Consider the following 18,738-nt stretch of genomic DNA (forward strand, 5'->3'; position numbering starts at 1 on the left):
TGCTGGGAATTTTAACTCTGTGATGGGTGAACTACAGTGCCCAGAATTCTCTCGTGGGAAGAATTGTGTTTTAAAGGAGATTAAAGATTGGAGTCCTTAAGCCGTTCTTAACTGGTGTCTAGTCAAGGTGTGGACACTTTTGCCTGGGATAAAGGCATCTCCAAATCTGTCAGTGCCTCCTGTCAATGGCATTATTATCTAAAAACAAATCAGATAATAATGAAGCTGTGCTGATGCAAACAGCTGGAGGGGTGAGGAAATAATAATAATAATAATAATAATAATAATAATAATAATAATAATAATAATAATAATTTATTATTTATACCCCCCCAATCTGGCTAAGTTTCCCCAGCCACTCTGGGTGGCTCGCAATCAAGTGTTAAAAACAATACAGCATTAAATATTAAAAACTTCCCTAAACAGGGCTGTCTTCAGATGTCTTTTAAAAATAAGATAGCTGCTTATTTCCTTGACATCTGATGGGAGGGCGTTCCACAGAGCGGGCACCACTACTGAGAAGGCCCTCTGTCTGGTTCCCTGTAACCTCACTTCTCTCAATGAGGGAACCGCAAGAAGGCCCTTGGAGCTGGATCTCAGTGTCCGGGCTGAACGATGGGGGTGGAGATGTTCTTTCAGGTATACAGGACCGAGGCCGTTTAGGGCTTTAAAGGTCAGCACCAACCACTTTGAATTGTGCTCGGAAACATACTGGGAGCCAATGCAGATCTCTCAGGACCGGTGTTATGTGGTCCCGGCGGCCACTCCCAGTCACCAGTCTAGCTGCCGCATACTGGATTAATTGCAGTTCCCGGGTCACCATCAAAGGTAGCCCCACGTAGAGTGCATTGCAGTAGTCCAAGCGGGAGATAACTAGAGCACTGGTGTGTGTGTGTGAACAACTTTACTGTCCTCCAAGGAGCTGGTGAACATGCTAGGAGACAGAAATGCCAGGGAAGGACCATAGTGCAGAAATATGGACACGCATTGCATATCAAAGCTTCCCAGGATGAATGCCCTGCATTTCCAGGTCGGACTGGGAAATATCCCTGCCTCGCACCCTAGAGAGCTACTGCCAGCCCCTGTAGACAATGCAGGGCTCAGTGGTCTGACTCCCACCAGGCAAGCTTCCTATGTTTTCCTCAGTTGCTAATCCAAATGAATCATGCTTGCAGGAGTATGGGAATTCTTCCATGACAGAGCCACCCGTTTCCCAGCATAGAAATGATGTTTCCTAAGCAACATAAGGCTATTTTGAAAAGCAAGCGAGAAGGGGGGGGGGAGCAAAACCCCTCTCTCCCATTCGCTTTGGATTTTGCTCTGAAAATCTCAAGCGCTGCAAGTGCCTATGAAAAGGTGTGTTCAGCGGCGGAGAGAGAAGACGTCTGTTGCCCTACAGAACGGTATTGATGCCGCAAACAGAGCTCCCAATGTGCACAAGCTCCAGGTCAGAAGGTGAGATTCTGTAACTTCTATTCAGCAGCCAAATTGATGGCAAGGTGGGACACTGTGTTCACTTAGGACCACCTGAAGGACGGATTGTGTGCACTAGGCACTTACGCAAGAGTTAGTGGTTCCAACTGTTCATTAGCCCCACTCCTGTGCCTCTAAAACTCTACTTGAAGAAATTTAGCAGGTGAAGCTTTTCCTGGCACAGAGGCAAAAGGATGGTTTTGGATTGCAACTTAGGGTTGCATTATTAATTTTTTACAAAAATCTTACCCACTCATGTCCTGTGCTTATAACAGCAGTCTGGCATGCAGGTTGGCAGATGAAGCCAACGTGGGTGCTAGGTTTTAATCAGAGTAGATCCATTGAAATTAATGGTCATGGCTAACTTTGGTCCATTAATTACTCTGAGTAATCTTAGTTGACTGCAATCTTAAGAGAGAAGGGATCTCAGATATAAACCTTTAGAGGACAAATCAAGTTCATTGGGTAGCAAGCTTTTGTATTTCACAGAATTCTTCTTCAAATTCTTCAACTCTTCCTCAAAAGCTTACTTCTCTACCCTGTGGGTGCATGTGTATACAGCGGTACCTCCGGAATGGATTCTGTTTGACTTCCAAAATGTTTGGAAACCAAGGAGTGACTTCCGATTGGCTGCAGGAAGCTTCTGCGGCCAATCAGAAGCCCCGTTGGACATTTGGATTCCAAAGAACATTAGCAAACCGGAACACTCACTTTCGGGTTTGCGGCGTACGGGACCCAAAATGTTCGACTTGCAACGCCTTCACGGATCAAGGTACGACTGTATGTCATGATGAATATGCATGTTCTTTTTGCAAACTGTAAGAGGACAGGTCCCCGCCCCGAGGAGCTTACAATATGGCTACAACATCCCACTGGAAGGACAGCAAAGATGGAGGAATAATAATCATTTGTGAAAGATTACTATTAATAATAATTATTAGTTATTAAATTTGTATACTGCCTTTCATCCGTAGATCTCAGGGTGGTTCACAACATAAAATTACAATATAAAAACCACAAAATACCATATTTTTTGCTCCATAAGACTCACTTTTCCCCTCCTAAAAAGTAAGGGGAAATGTGTGTGAGTCTTATGGAGCGAATGCAGGCTGTGCATTCCCAGAAGCCAGAACAGCAAGAGGGATCACTGCTTTGGCTGTGCAGCGATCCCTCTTGTTGTTCTGGTTTCTGAGATTCAGAATTTTTTTTTCTTGTTTTCCTCCTCCAAAAACTAGGTGCGTCTTATAGTCTGGTGCATCTTATAGAGCGAAAAATACGGTACATAATAAAACTAACAACAACAGCAAACCAATAATCCCACCCTCCCACAACACATTTAAAAGGGCATCGGATGTCAATCAGCCAAAGGATTCCACCTGGCACCTGAAGGTGTATAATGAAGGCCTCAGCTGAGCATTTCACAAATGGGGAGCCACCACAGAAAAGGTCTGTTCTCATGTTGCCACCCTCCGGAGCTGTTGTGGAGGAGGCACGTGAAGGAGGACATCAGATGATGATCTCAGGGTCCAGGTAGGTTCATATAGGGAGAGGCAGCCCTTAAGATGGCAGGAGAAGAATAAAAAAGTACAATCCTAACTCCCAAATACCGTATTTTATTATGTATAACACGCCCCTATGTATAAGACTCCAAATTAAGAAAATTTGGGGGGACTCCAAATTAAGAAAATGGGTTGAGATTGCCCAGAGTTGTTGAGCTTTTTTTGGGAGGGATTGCCCAGAGTTGTTGGACTGTTTTTAGGGGGAATGGACCTGACCTACGCTACCGCTTGCACGTGTCACAAAATACATATAGTGTCTGCCCGCCCACAACAGCAAATCAACAGCAGCCCTGGCCGCAGCCTCCAATAAGACGCCAAATAGCCATTGACAATCTCCAGCACACGACAGCAACCAATCATACGTCCCCACAATACACTACCAGTGTATAAGACGAGTCTGGATTTTTAAGATGATTTGAAAGGGGGGGGGGGACTCGTCTTATACACGGAAAAGTATGGTGTGCTGGTTTGGAGCAATTAGAATATGACCCTCTACCTGAGCCAGGCAACAGACAGGCAGGGGTATGAGAGCAGAGATAAGTACCTTGGGTCTTATACAAGGTATCACCTGAACTATTTTGGATCTGGTCTCATTGCAGATGGACCCAAAAATGGCTCAGCTCGCATCTTGCATTAGACCTGGAGTAATCAGGCGATGCCCTCCAGATATTGTGGACTACAAATTCCCACCATCCCCAGCTAGCATATAGCCAAAGACCACGGATGTTGAGACTTGTAGTCCGTGTTTTGCTATCCCAGTTTCAGTCATCCCAATGCATCCCTGATCCTGTTGCTTTTTAACACAGAAAGAGATCGTAGCATCATAGATGGCTATTCCAAAGTTATTCTACACTAGCTTTTACCAGATGCAAGGAACAAACGGCCATGACAGACCATATTGCCATGGCTGTTATTGTTGCTTGTATCTGGCAAAGCATTATCAAACTGAAAAAGCACAGCAGCGGAACCAGGAAGAGGCAGGAATACTTGGAATGCTCACCTGCCTGCTGGAGACAGCGAAATATTTCCCTGAAGTGGGTTGCGGATGACACTTAATTGTACTCAAGCCCAGGCCTGCACAATGCCTGGAATTGGCAGCTTGGGGGCACGATCGTGAAAGGGTGTGCTGCTGGTGGGCATGAGAAGGAGCCAGAGTGCATTGTGAAGATGGTGCCTGCAGGCTACACTCAGCCCACACCGAAAGCAAGAATGTGACTTTCTTTTTACAGCAGGCAACATGCCAGTCGTGTGCTTTAAGCAGGTTTTTTTTTTTTTTTGAAGCTATGTGGGTTGGGCTGCAGCTGTCAAAAGCATTGCACCTGCAAGTTGCTTAGTAGCATTGTCTTTAATTGCACTTAATTGGTTTTGGGTCAAGGCTGAGGCTTTCCTTTGCAGCAGGTTGTGGGGCACAGAGACACACCCCAGGAAGATTTCCCACCTACATTTCAGGCAGGAGCATAACTGGCTTCCATTCTAGGTAGAGAGTCCGCCTGGTGTTCCTGTGCTGCAGTTTCTTCTTAGGTCAGGCTCCAATCTTTGTATATACCTAGGACGCCAACCTCTGCTTTTTTATGCCTCTCTGGGCATGTCTTTAAAAGCTTCATGTACCAATTTCAGCACATCGGGAAGCTATAAAAGGCATGGGAGCCAGATGGGTCCATTTTTCCTCCTGATCAGTTGGCAACCCTTTTTACTATGCTCAGTGGGATTTACTTCCAGGTAAACATAAGATCAGGTTGTGCGTCTGTGTTTTAGTCTTTTGCCTTCCATTTCCTCATGAAAAAACACACTCTGGAAAGCCAACCCATATCATTATAAAGTATAACGATTTTATAATTATTATAAACAGACGCGCTTCCTTTCTGATCTTGCAGTCAAGCCATTAAACTGCTTACCTGACTATTCTTAGATTGCCTTCTGCAATTCTGCTTTTGCACATCTTAATAAGTATTTCCTAAATCATCTGTGTCATCAACAACTTTTGTTGCAGTGATGCTGCTGTTAGAATTCTTAGATTGTTCTTTGGTTTAAGTTATGTTAGAAAAACATCTGAGTTTTCAAAATGGGCTGGGCCAGGCTGTTGAAGAGTAAATCAGTACAGTGGTACCTCGGGTTACATACGCTTCAGGTTACAGACTCCACTAACCCAGAAACATGACCTCGAGTTAAGAACTTTGCTTCAGGATGAGAACAGAAATCGTGCTCTGGCGGCGCGGCAGCAGCAGGAGGCCCCATTAGCTAAAGTGGTGCTTCAGGTTAAGAACAGTTTCAGGTTAAGAACAGACCTCCAGAACGAATTAAGTACTTAATGCAAGGTACCACTGTATAGCAAGCAAGCCGAGTTTTTAGCATGTGAAGTGGAAGGGTTAGGAGAGAGAGCCAAAAATCATTCATAAGAAAACAGGCTTGTTGTTATTATTATTACAAATGCACCCTTCTCTTCTGTGAAACATTGGAGGATATATGGAGAAGTGTGATCCTAAGCACTGTTACCTAGAACTAAATCAGAGTTCAAGGAGCCTGATTCCTGGTAGGTGTGCATCTAGGATTGCAGCCCGAATCTCAGTCTGTAAACAGCGTAGTAAATAAACACCAAGTCTGACTCGGAACGAAGTAGATAGCAGGTGTTTTATGAGCACCTCCGCAGGTTTTGCCGATTGCTCAACTTTGCTCCAGGGAAAGAAGAGAGAGAAAAAACAAAACTCAGTGACACATGCCATTTGTTCCACCAGCTCTTGCACCTGCTTCTACTATATGCAAATCAGAGCGGGCCTGCCGCCTCATGTCAAGAACGAGTTACGTCTCCTCTCGCCCCAGCCAGAGGTGAGCGCAGAAAAATATGTGTGACAACCGTCTGCGGCCTTCATTGAAGTCAGCAGATAAGGGCGGGCGATTACGGAGCCCCCAGAACAAGCAGCTCCCATGACGGCATCGGACATCCCAGCATTTTCTTGGTCCACGCAAGCAGCCACCTGGGATGCAGAATCCCATATGCTTCCACAAATGACACTCCAGCACAGGGCTATAGCTGCCAAGCCCAGAAAACCCAAAGGCTGTCCATATAAATAAGAGCAGTTGCGTGGCGATTCCCGCCCCCTCCCACAGATGGAACAAATAAAGACACAGGACACCAGAATTTAGGTTAATGGGCGAAAAATGGCCACAACTTTATTGATTACCGGTAAGAGCGGTATTGGCTTTAGGCAGTGGCCCTATCAGACTAACCGGTATAACCGGGAAGGGTTAAGCACCAACAGGGGGAGCCCCCGAGATGCACATCCCTAGGTGCTCCCCGAGGAGTTACCGCTCGGGAGCGCGCTTTAGGCCCTAGCCTCCGTAGGTTTCAGATGAGGCGACGCCCCCCGGAGTCCTTTAACGAACTACCCTTCAACATTTAGGGGAGGTGATGGTGTTCCTCCCCCCCCAACTCATTTGCATAATAATACCCCTGCATTGCTGCACCGAGAGTGAACTGCTGCATTTCACACAACCTCCAAGAGAGCATGTACCTTCTTATGCATTGGTTTTTAATAACCAAACTAGAGAAATATTTACAATTAGGATTTCCTGTTTAACTGCCACCGCCCCTGTGTGTTTGACAGCTGCCTGAGTGCCTAACTACATGTGAAGCTAATTGGATCAGTTGCAATCATGTCAACATTTTAATTTTATTTCATTGCAAGCAAAGGGGAGGAGGGAGCTGGTTTTTGTTGGAAATGCGTTGCACGGGGAGGGGAAGTTTAAACCTTCCCTCACCTGCCTGGATCTCAATGAAAATCCCTCTTTTCCAAGCGGTTTGGCTTAGGAAAAGAGTTCCCACTGGTGCCAGTTTAGCAATTCAGCAAATCAAATACACCTTGATACTTTGTCCATTGGGGAATCAGTTAGGGCTCCTTATAGCTCATGGAGCTGAATCTCCTCATTAGGTGATTTATTTATTTATACAGCTAGCTAGTTCCTCCCAGCTGCTATTACAGCCAGTGAGGTAAAGGTATGTGGCTCAAATTCCTGAGAATAGGTATTTGAAAGGCAGAAGGGAGTCATATCAGTTTAGCCCCCTGGGAATGGGGAGTGACCAATGGGTGTTTATTAATTGGGGAGTGCGTGCAAGATAGTAGGACCTCATAGGAAAGTGCTGCTAGTATACTCCTAGGCGTACTTCCATGGAATGAAGCCCCATTGAATTCTGTGGGATTTACTTCAGAGTAAATGTGAGTAAGAGTGGGATGCAAGAGGCCCCCAGCCACGAGTTTGGGTAGGAAGAGAAACAAGTCAACTATTTGTTTGGCTTTTTTGTTTTTGTTTCGTAGAATCAAAATTAATTGGAATGCAATTTCTGTTTTGGAAGGGATGCTGTGGTCTCCCTCTCCACCCCCACTCCCAGGATCTGGGAATACTCTCAACAGAAAAGAAATCTGGACTGCGCTGGTGAGAAACTTCCTAAGCTCCACCTGTTCCTAGTCCCTCAGCGCCACAGATGTGCATCCCACATCAGAGGACAAATAAAAATTTCCCAAACCTTTTCATTGCAAGAAGCTAGCTAAGCCCTTTTCAAACATTGGCTTTGCTATGAAGAAGGACTGCAGCTCTAAATTTAATTCTGACATGACTTCCCACCCAACTTCTCCCCCACGTTTAAAACATTCTGCCCCAAACTTCCTGGAATAGAAAGATCATTAAGGGGTTTACCGTGTAGGCAGAGTTCTGATACGAGTTTTGACATCTTAAATGTATATTTAAATGTATATCCATAGGTTTTTGCAAGTCCTCACTAATAGTATGGGCTCATCTCCAGGCCATTCTAGAACTAGTGGAACCTGCAAAAAATTCCTTATTTTATTATTACATTATTACATGCAGAAGCCTATCAGCTGAAGCTTTTCCTATCATGGAGATAATGAGGAGAGCAGTTTCTATTTCAGGCAGAGGGTGTGTCTAAGGCCCAAGGCCCACATGCCATATTTAATATGCGAGACCTACAATAAATTGTTGCAGCCTGAAATGCTCCTTGTTCCAGATTCCAGCCACTTAATTCCCTTCACACCCCTTATTTCCTACTCCTCTTTTCCCAAAACTGCAATGGTCAGTCAGACGTCCGTGGCGACTGAGCTTTCTGTTTAGGGAGGTTTCCTCCTCTTGTCGTTTCCCCCTCTAAATCTCTCCCCCCTCTCTTTTGCTTTGCAAACCTCAGGAGTTCCCAAGCTTGTTCTGCTGTCACTTGGTTGGTTGTGCCCTTTTGGTTACAAATGACCATTTTGGTTACATTATGACACTCGGAGCTTGATAATCATAAACAGAATGTATGATTGCTGGCAAAATAAAGTTCTCCACTCGGCACAGAATTTGCTCCCACGGGAGTCAGTGATGGCCACCAACCAAGGAGGATTAGACAAATGGGACATGGGACTCAGCTACATTAGTCAAAAAACAGTGTTTTGAATGCGTTATAAACATGCAACACCAGAGGGCGCTGGAGAGTGTAAAAAAATTATACACGATTTTCCATAGCATTTTTTTTTTTGCTATAACAATTTAATTTCTGGCTTATTTATAGCGTCCCCTCCCCCCTGTGTGTAGATCCACCCATGGCTACCAATGGCTACTAATTCTGAATACTATGTTCTGCCTCCACTATCAAAGGCAGTATGCTTCTGGGTACCACTTGCTGGAAACCATAGAAGGGCAGAGAGTGCTCTTGTGTTCAGATTCTGCAGGCAGGCTTCCCATGGGTATGTGGCTGGCCGCTGGAAGAACAGGGTGCTGTACTAGATGGGCCACTGGCCTGATCCTGCAGCGCCCTCCTTATATTAACAGCTTCCTTCCTGGAGCAAACAGCATCATCTGCAGGGTGGTGGTTTCCAATTACACGTTACCAGCTTAAAACGCGACTAGGTCGGTCGTTGCTTTTCTCAAATTGAAGCTGGTTTGGTGGGGTGGAAAAGTTGGTATTTCATAAGGAGCAACAGGGTAGACATCGATTGGTGACTACCGTTGAAATATACTCAGAGTCGCAAAGTGATTTCATGCTCTTTATTCAGCTCATAGTGGTGAGGAGGAATGAATGAATGAAAGTCCCCTCAAAGTAGAAGAAGAAGAAGAAGAGTTTGGATTTGATATCCCGCCTTTCACTCCCCTTCAGGAGTCTCAAAGCGGCTAACATTCTCCTTTCCCTTCCTCCCCCACAACAAACACTCTGTGAGGTGAGTGGGGCTGAGAGACTTCAAAGAAGTGTGACTGGCCCAAGGTCACCCAGCAGCTGCATGTGGAGGAGCAGAGATGCGAACCCGGTTCCCCAGATTACATGACTACCGCTCTTAACCACTACACCACACTGGCTCTCATCTGCTTTATATACATTATTTACACAATGGGCTGCACATGATTGGCTAATTCCGGAATTCTACTGTAAGCCAATCAAGTTGTGGATTCACTTCTATCTGGAGCATGATTGGGTGGTTCCTGCCAACCAATCATACTGCTGCATTGTTCTAGGACCAATCAGACTGCTGCATTCTGAATCCTATTGTTCTAGGACCAATCAGAATGCTGCCTTTTGGATCCTATTGTTCTAGGACCAATCAGACTGCTGCCTTTTGGATCCTATTCAACTCAGTACATAACAACCGTCATGTGTACACCGCTTCCCAGGGGGAGTGCACTGGATGTGGAACAAACAGGAGTGTGTGCCTTTAAGTGGGAGCAGCAACTAACACCCATCTCTGCACCACTGTCTTGATGTGACTCCCTTCCCACTGCCATTTGCTTGCTTGTTTTTAAAGACAGATATATGGAATGCATTTGTGTGCTTCTCATGTGATGTAGCTGGGTCCCAAGTAAATTTTCCGGGGAGCATAGGCCAATGGCCCATGCTGGGAGAGGGGGCGTCAATCATCTCTTCCTCTCCACCTCCTCCTCCCAGGATCCAGTGAGAGAGTTTGCACTATGCCGAGATAGCATGCAGCAGACAGGGAGTCCAGCGCAGCTCAGAATTGCCCTCCCCACTAGCTTGCTAATATCCAAAGTGCCTGTGATAAGAAGCAGTTTCCAGGTTCACAGGTGGGAAGGTGTCAAGTCATACACACGGAACTATAAACCGCGCAGGCTCGTTAAAAGATCAAAGGGGAAGGAGTTTATTTTCTGAGGTCTGTTTCCTCCACAAAGCTTGGTGTCAAGGCGGGGGGGGGCTGCAGAGGTGGAAAATTGGGGCAGGGAAAAAGGAGATGGATTATATAGGTCTTATTTGCCCAAGTGGGGAGGGGAAAACCTCTTGGTCATGATTATTACGCCCTGACAGAGCACAGATAGGTTGCAGGAGGGCTTAAGTCAGACCCCATCCACAAAAGGCCCATGCCTGAAACATCTGCATAGCACAGCTATAAACTGAAAAATTAGGGTGACTGGCTTAAATAAAAACAGTCTTAACTATAGAACATATGCAGAATTATCAGGGAGAGTCTATCTATTTTCCTTTATTTTACATTTAACCACCCCCTTCGTCAAACAAGTGATCTCAGGGCAGAGTACATCAAATATAAAATCAGACCAACAATAAAACAATTCCAATAAAAAGCATTAAAACAACATGAAGTCAACCAGTATAACCTCCTTACTACAGAAATATGCTGATACTCTGCTCAACGGTGAGAAGACTCTAGTTTAATCGCTGATGTATGAAACTCAAGCCAGTTGAACAGGTCATTGAGCTTCTTGAGCGCGAAATATTGCAATATTATAATGAATATGTTATTACATTTGTTTGAGATTCAACTGAGAGGGGGCCAGGATATACATAATGTTATAAGTTTGTGGGGTGCCTGGACTCCCCCTCTAATTCCTGGACCCACATTCTAATTCCGGGGTGTCAGACAGTGAATTTAGCATGTTAAAATGCAAGCTAAGAGCCAGCCTGCTGATGTCATCGTCCCCACCGTAGGTATTTAATTGGTGGTCAGTATGTTGTCACCAATATGGTATGAACAGTCTCTATATTGCTTATCTTTAATACAGTTGAGATTTGCATAGAAACATGTCAGGGTTCCTCCAAATGATCTGTTTATTGAGCATTCGTCTTTATTTGTTTGCACAAATCTTAAGAAGTAGAGGTTAGTCTATTTCTGCTCTTTATTGAGCATCCAATCACAGAGCAGTTACATGTTAATGAGTCATCACCCTGATTCACTCGCAGGGCAGGAGGGTTGTCTGTCTTCCTGCTCATTTGTTCATTTCACACTTTTCCGTGCGTTTCTCCATCAGTGTCTTAACCACAAAAATTCTGGCTTTTTTTTTTAATTAAAAAAATACTCTTTAAAAACTGGATTTGTTGCACAAGAACAGAATGCTTTGACCCACTTTGATTGCGCAAACTTAACACCAACGCTCCAAGATGAACTATTTTTTGAGCATTCAGGCTGGCTTGCTTGCATAAAGCTTACACAGAGGTTAGAGTACACCAAGTGAAGAAAAAACGGCATTTCCAAATCAAAAATGGATGGGTTTTGAAGCCACAATCCATCCAAGGATTGCTGTTCAAAGCTGGACACGTTCACAGCATTGGGATGCTGTGAATCTTTGTGATTTCCCATTCCAATGCCTTTGCTTGCTTCTTGGCTTCAGCACTGTGAACATTGTGTCCTACTAGGATTGCCTAGTATTTGCTGTTGACGTTCTGGCCCTTTTCCAGGCAGTCAGTAAGGAGCGTGAAGATCGATTCCATCACCTACGAAGCACATGCTTGCACCTTAAACTTCTTCAGAGGCAGGGAATCCATGTGTTCCTGTTGCCATTGCTTTTGTGTTGTTTCTGGGCAAGGCCCGCACATTGTGGCATTTTTGCTGCCTGGGAAGAACGACAAGATGGCACCCCTCCCAGTCCACATACAGAGGTTGTGTATACATACTGCAGCATGGGAAATGCACTGGTGGTTTTCACTGCACCTGAAGCAGCAGGCTGGATTAGGGGGGCCAGTGCAGGCAATGCGACAATAGAGAGAGATGGCTCAGGAGGAAGAGTCAAGGGCAGTTGCCTCATTCTGCCTAATGGTAGGGCCAGCACTATTTCTGAGCAAAACCTGTGGTCATCTTGGATAAGGAGTTGAAAGGGAGCACCATCATTATTAGCCAGATATCATTAGAAGGGCTTCTGTGCAAAAGTCCTCATATGTGTTTCCCGTGTGCTTCCAGCGAATGCATCCGGGAGTTGCCTTCTTCATTTCAGTTTCCAATGGATAATGTTCTGCAGTCCACATGCTCTTTCGACATTAGTGCAATGATCTGTGTAGCTATTAGATTATAATGTATTTAATGCATAATTTTTATCATGTGTGCAAGCACAGGAAGGCGCATGAAGAAGCTGATTTCTATCGATTCCAGTGGGAATTGAGCTGAACTGCACCTCCCAGACTAAGGCTGGGCACACACTCACAACTACACTTTGTCCAGTGAACTCCCACTGCTGGTTTGCAAAGCGGTGTACACACAACATTGACCACCATCCATTTGTATTCCATCATTTGTTATGAAGTGTGGTGTTCAGATGCATTTCCCCGCCTCAAAACCAACTTCAGTCCGGACTGAGAAAAAGAATGGCCATGCTGCATTTTAAGCCAATAATATGTACACAGTCTAAGGCTGGAACATTAATATTGTTCGCGTTTCACACTCCCCTACATTTTCCGATATGGTTCTCGGCTCCAAAAAATGTACCAAAATAACAATTTGGAGATGAATTACAGTGACATGAAATATGCATTTAAATATGTGTTTTGGATAAAATATGTATTTAAACACCATTTCAAGTATGAATTGTCATGTGATTAAAAGCAAACTGACCAATGCAGATTAAAGCGGAAATAGGGTGGAACGGACTTATGAATAAACACACGTGAAATTGACACACACCAGAAAGTGACAGATGCCTCTATCCCAGGGCGCTTTGTACACTGGCTCTGCTGCTGCTGTTGTTTCATAACCCCTTTCTGCTTGGACCTGGAACTTCCTAATGCTCTTTTCTCCGCATCACCTTGGTAGCAGTGCTGTACCCCCTGTCCCAGGCAGCTGCCTTGCCCCCCTACCCTGAACACACAGAAGTACCAGTGTTAACATTCGTATGGAAATGTGCTGAGGCAGGAAATAGGTAACATCTGTCCCGGAATTCACAGCACCTGCTTCCTCACACAAAGTGTGCTGCTTACCAGGCCCCTCCTATATAGGAGCGGACATTATGCTGCGCAATGCCGTTCAATGCAGCCCAGAGTAACATGGGTTTTTGTCAATGGAGAGAAACAAACATTTGTCTGTTAACAATGCATTCTTGTTTTCGTGTGCACTTCTGACCCTCTATTCACATCCGAAGCAAGATGTGTGCATATACTGTCCTTGCAGTAAATTGCCCGAGACATTACATTATACACACGTTTCAATGCAGCAAAATAAAGGAAATGAAGGAAAACATTCAGCTCTCATTCACTCACGCTGGCTTCAATCCAAAATACACCCACTGACATTCTCTCCACCCCCACCCCCCTTGTTCCTTTCTTTAAAGACCTCTTTTCCACCAAGGTAAACGTGGAGGAGAATTTGGCTATTTTTCTTCACCAGCTTAAGAAATTGATTGCTTACTTCACCCTGAGAGCGAATATGGAGCGGTGCTGAGAGATAAGTTGCTGGCTTTTCGCGTTCCTTTTCTTTTTGCCTGTTCCTCTGTCTTTAGCAGAAAGGAGGATCTTGCATATTTTCATGGTGTCTAATGTTGCACACTTGTACACACCTTTTGGGAGCAAACACACCAGGAGCTTTTGGGGGAGCTGGTACAGTTGTGCTGTGACTAAGACCACATCCACACCACACATTTAAAGCACTATGATGCCACTTTAAACTGCCCCGGTTTCCCCCCAAAGAATCCTGGGAGGTGTAGTTTGTTAAGGCTGTTGAGAGTTGCTAAGAGACCCATATTCCCCTTCCAAAACTATAATTCTCAGAAGTCCCTGGGGAAAGGGGTTGATTGTTGAACCACTCTGAGAATTATACCTCTGTGGGGGGAATAGGAGTCTCCTAACAACTCTCAGCACTATTAACAAACCACAGCTCCCAGAATCCTTTGGGGAAAAGCCATGATTGTTTACAGTGGCACCACAGTGCTTTCAATGTCAATGTGTCCTAAGGCTGCGGTTCCATATAGGCTTATCATGTATCCCCTTAAGCTTCTCTTTTTTAAGGCTAAACCTAGCCAGGTATTTCAACCACCCATCATAGGATCCAGAGCCTGTCTATAAACAGCTTAATGTGGACTGTGAACCCCTTTCTCCATCTTTATTTATTTATTTTTTTAATAAATGTTTACCTTGCTCCAACTATAGTGGTCCCACACTTTCTTCCCCCTAAATCCAGAGATTCCCTATGCTTTGGAAATCAAAATAGAAGAGCTGCGTCAACTGCACAGGGAGCCTCTGGATTTAGAGAGGAGAAAGTGTGGGACCATCATATTTGGTGGGAGTGAGAATGTTGCATGGATGAGGGGGAATTAAGGGAAACACAAGGTGTTCGCAACCCACATGGAGCTGAAGCCCTTGGTTCTAGAAGCATCCTCAAAAGATAAATATCCAAATCTGTTTATTTTTATGCTCCGTGCTTCTATGGGTTCCCTTGAAGACTACCACCACCTCTGCCACATTGCCACTCTTCCTTGTTTGCATCTATTTTCAGAGCACCGAAAGAAAAAGAGAAGCAGGTTCATTCTCCCGAGGACGCAAATTAAATATCCTCTCTCAAAGCACCTGCTGGGTTTTTAGCCATTACCTAAGAAGTTAATAACAAGTGTGAGGGAAACGCACAGGCCATTCTTCAAGGGGAAACTTCACTTTAAAACATTATTTATTCCACCTGTTTCCTGCCTGGAACAAACTGCAGCCTCAGGGTCCCTGCTGTGTCCAGAGAGGAAGCGGCAGAGAAGCCAGAGAGACACAGGCTGGGCTTTCCGGCTATCAGGAAGCTGTTCCTTGTATCTCGTCATTTTTCTTCAAATAAGAAAGAGGGCTACTTCATGAGAATGGCAGGCAGTGTGAAGGGCAAGGATAGCTCAGGGACAGGGAACTTGCGGCCTTCCAGATTTTGTTAGTGACATAGGGCAGTAGTCAACAACCATGTGCCATCAGAGCAAGGATGTTTGCTTGTGCAATGGGACTTTCTTTCCTCTCTTCCCTGTGTGCAAGCCCTGTGCCCCCCCCAATCTGCTCCAGAGGGTTGGGGGAACCCCTGGAACAGATCTAGTGTGGGTCACAGGGGGAAGAGATGGGGAGAATGTTCCATTGCACAAGGAGAAATCTTTTGCACTTGAAATTGGATACTTGGTGCTATGTCCACAAGTCCACTTAGCTCAGTATTGTCTGCACTACCACCATGTTAAGGGTCTTGATCCAGATCACCCTCCTCTATTTGCTGTTTTTAATGTGTGACATTTTAATGTATTTTTAATCTTTAATCTTGAGAGTCCCATGGACTGCAAGAAGATCAAACCCCTCCATTCTTAAGGAAATCAGCTCACTGGAAGGACAGATCCTGGAGCTGAGGCTCCAATACTTTGGCCACCTCATGAGAAGAAAAGACTCCCTGGAAAAGACCCTGATGTTGGGAAAGATGGAGGGCACAAGGAGAAGGGGACGACAGAGGATGAGATGGTTGGACAGTCTTCTTGAAGCTACCAGCATGAGTCTGACCAAACTGCGAGAGGCAGTGGAAGACAGGAATGCCTGGCATGCTCTGGTCCATGGGGTCACAAAGAGTCGGACACGACTAAACGACTAAACAACAACAACTAATCTTTGTTGGAAGCCACCCAGGGTGGCTGGGGAAACCCAGTCAGATGGGTGGGATACAAATAATAAATTACTATTATTATTATTACCACCACAGATGTAGCAGTGGCATTCCATGGGAGAAGCATAAATCCTTACGTTGCCTTGAACTCCACTCAGTGTAAGCAAGGCACCCAGGAAATGTGAAAGCATTCTATCAAAGCCAAGTGTTATTAAGTCTCCTTATGAACATGCCAGTGCTGCCTCATGCTGACGGCAGATTCACACCGTGCATTGGAAGCATAGCTAATGCACAGTTAAAGCACACAAATGCCTTCCCCAAATCCTGGGAACTGTAGTTTGTTAAGGGTACAGGGAACGGTAGATCTGTGATGGGGAAACTAAGATCCCCAAGATCCTTTAGGAGGAGTTGGGTGCTTTAAATTTTGCTCACTGTGCTTCGCATCTATGGTGTTGGTGGCTTCCTCATCAGACCATTAACTCGACCTGGTCCACTACAATCTGTTCTCTCTGTGGCTCAAGGAAGATGCATTCCCTCACCCTTCTACCCATGTGGCGCATTTAATGGTTCCAGGAGATGCTGAGGACTGAATACTGAACCTTCTGTGTGCAAGTTTGCAGCCTCTGCCCAGCCTCAGGAAATGAAACTGAAGAAGGGGAATAGCTCAGTGGCAGAGCACATCCTTATATATGGAAGATCCCTGATTCAGCCCCTTCCTTTCCTTAGGGCTCATCTGTGCTTGTCCCATGCCTAGAAAGATTGGGTCTGAGTGATTTCCCACTTGGCCTGCACTTTCTAGGCACAAGTCCCCTTGCCCCACTCCGTTCCCACTCTTTAGCGCTCACTGGAGCAAACATCAATCCAAATTGCTGTTTGTTCCGACTGAGCACTGTGAACCTCTAAAGGTTCCATTAATTTCCATAACAGCGCTAAAGAGTTGCTTCCCCTGGGTGGAAGCAGCAGGATAAGAGGATGTGTGGAAAAGCCTTTCCCTTTCTATTCCACTTTTCTTCCATCATGGAATTTGTGGTGGTGTACATCTAGTTCAGGGTTTCCCAAACTTGGGTCTCCAGTTGGTTTTGGACTGCAGTTCCCATCATCCCCGACTACTGGTCCTGCTAGCTAGGGATGCTGGGAGTTGTAGTCTAAAAAACAGCTCAAGGAAACCCAACTTTGGGAAACCCTGATCTGTTAGGCGTCTCCCTTGCAGACACTGACAAGACTCAGACCTGCTTAGCTTCAGCAAGGTGATGACCTCATGTGCCTGCAGCCCATACCTTTGGACACCTTTCATCTTTGGATATGGGTGGGGAATACTCCTGCTTGAAACTTATGAGAGCCACTGCCAATCACAGTAGATAATTCTGAAATAGGTGGAGTAATGGTCTGGCTGGGTATAAGGCAGCTTCCAATGTTCCTGAAGCCTAAGGCTATGTTTACTCTGGCTCCAGTGCGCTCCCACCACTGGTGTTTGAAGCTGAGTACACATGACGCTAGCCACAATCCACATGTATCCTCCAGCTTCTTGATAAATATTCCTATTTGCTGTGTTTTCCTTCAAATCAGCTTCTGCCCAATTTGAAAACGCAAGCCGCAGTCAAGCTGAGTTAAGACAGCCGTTGCACATGCATAGATAAACAGCCCCATGAACAGACGACAGTTTCATCAAGTTCAGGGGGGTTCTTCCAGGTGTAGAGAAATAGATCAGGCGATGCACACCAGATGAAGACATGCTTGCTCCCTCTCTGGAGTGTAAATGCGACTTGGAATGCAGCAGGGGCAAAGGACCTCGCTGCATTTCAAGCTGCTAATGTGTACATAGCCTAACAGCTTTTGTTCACATCCATCTCTGCCATCATTTCTTAGTTGTTCCCACCCACTGGCCTAAATTCACAGGCCGGTTTATGTGGAAGGAAGTCTGTTCAACAGGACTTACTGTCAAGTAATCATACATAGAAAGGCAGCCTTAAATCTGTACAGTGGTACCTCGGAAGTCGAACGGAATCCGTTCCGGAAGTCTGTTCGACTTCCAAAACGTTTGGAAACCAAGGTGTGGCTTTTGATTGGCTGCAGGAAGCTCCTGTAGCCAATCAGAAGCTGCGGAAGGCACATTGGACATTCGGGTTCCAAAGAACGTTTGCAAACTTTGGGTTTGTGGCGTTTGGGACCCAAAATTGATTGGCAAGGCGTTCAACTTCCATGGTATGACTGTATTCTCCTATAGGTAGGGAGTATACAATATAGACTTGCTCTTTTCTGCTTCTGTTGCTCCATAAAGCACAACGAACAATCTGATGATCCTATATAAATAATAATTGTGATTATTTATAATGAGGTTGGTGTTTACTAGACTTACTAGTGTGTGTTTTTTGAAAAAATTAAAATATTGGCCAGCTTGCTACATCTTCCTTCAGATGGGATTAAGTGTGTTCTGTGTACGAACATTTCTGAACACTTCCCACAATGTTTTTCTATTATAAGTTCCTCCAAGAACCCTCTTAATCTCCCTCCCTCTCCAACTACACACTTCGTGATTCATAAGTACAGCTCATCAACCCTTCTTTGTAATACCCTGAGGGGATGTCCAGCTCACGGACACATCTGCAAACGAACCACAATTAAGAATGGCAAATTGTTTTTTAGGTAATGGTGAACACCTGCAAGCACCTCCTAGTAAATCAGTCTGTAGGAGAGACATACTGTGGGGATTTCTCTCTCTCTCTCTCTCTGAGAGGAATTGCTCTTCCTTCCTGAACTGCCCCCATTGTCCAGTAAATTTTGCCAATAAAACAACCATTTTCAAATTAGCAGCATGCCAATTGGAGAGAGAGAGAGAGAGAGAGAATGAACAGCCCTGAGTGAGATGTTCTAGGTTAAACCAGCAGGAAGGATTTGAC

The sequence above is a fragment of the Podarcis filfolensis genome (genome assembly GCF_964270895.1).
Source record: "Podarcis filfolensis genome assembly, chromosome: 6".
Classification (NCBI taxonomy): domain Eukaryota; kingdom Metazoa; phylum Chordata; class Lepidosauria; order Squamata; family Lacertidae; genus Podarcis; species Podarcis filfolensis.